A 1,335-nucleotide genomic window follows, 5' to 3' on the forward strand; every position below is an offset into this window, starting at 1 on the left:
GTATCCCCAAGGGTTGAGCCCACTTTTTACAGGTCAGTGGAATCTTTATGCCCAAAACCCCGATTCCAGTAGTCATTTATTTGGTACCCCCCAAGGGGCAGGAACTGCCATTCTAACCCTTCTCGGGGGATTCCATCCACAAACGCAAAGTTTGTGGTTGACCGATATTGCTCATCATCATTTAGCTATTGCATTTCTTTTTCTAGTTGCTGGTCATATGTATAGAACTAACTTCGGGATTGGACACAGTATGAAAGATCTTTTAGAGGCGCATACTCCTCCCGGGGGTCGATTGGGCCGTGGGCATAAGGGTCTTTATGACACAATCAATAATTCGATTCATTTTCAATTAGGTCTTGCTCTAGCCTCTTTAGGGGTTATTACTTCCTTGGTAGCTCAACACATGTACTCTTTACCTGCTTATGCGTTCATAGCACAAGACTTTACTACTCAAGCTGCGTTATATACTCATCACCAATACATTGCAGGGTTCATCATGACAGGAGCCTTTGCCCATGGAGCTATATTCTTCATTCGAGATTACAATCCGGAACAGAATGAGGATAATGTATTGGCAAGAATGTTAGACCATAAAGAAGCTATCAAATCTCATTTAAGTTGGGTCAGCCTGTTTCTGGGGTTCCATACCTTAGGACTCTATGTTCATAACGACGTCATGCTTGCTTTTGGTACTCCAGAGAAACAAATCTTGATCGAACCCATATTTGCCCAATGGATACAATCCGCTCATGGTAAGACTTCATATGGGTTCGATGTACTCTTATCTTCAACGAATGGCCCAGCATTCAATGCTGGTCGAAGCATATGGTTACCCGGCTGGTTAAATGCCGTTAATGAGAATAGTAATTCACTATTCTTAACAATAGGTCCTGGAGACTTCTTGGTTCATCATGCTATTGCTCTAGGTTTGCATACAACCACACTGATCTTAGTAAAAGGTGCTTTAGACGCACGTGGTTCCAAGTTAATGCCAGATAAAAAGGATTTCGGTTATAGTTTTCCTTGCGACGGTCCGGGACGTGGGGGTACTTGTGATATTTCGGCTTGGGACGCATTTTATTTGGCAGTTTTCTGGATGTTAAATACCATAGGATGGGTTACTTTTTATTGGCATTGGAAGCACATCACACTATGGCAGGGTAACGTTTCACAATTTAATGAATCCTCCACTTATTTGATGGGATGGTTAAGAGATTATCTATGGTTAAACTCTTCACAACTTATCAATGGATATAACCCTTTTGGTATGAATAGTTTATCAGTGTGGGCATGGATGTTTTTATTTGGGCATCTTGTTTGGGCTACTGGATTTAT

Source organism: Tasmannia lanceolata, unplaced genomic scaffold (genome assembly GCF_043159265.1).
Source record: "Tasmannia lanceolata isolate RefF3 unplaced genomic scaffold, GAP_Taslan_0.1 ptg000225l, whole genome shotgun sequence".
Taxonomy (NCBI): Eukaryota; Viridiplantae; Streptophyta; class Magnoliopsida; order Canellales; family Winteraceae; genus Tasmannia; species Tasmannia lanceolata.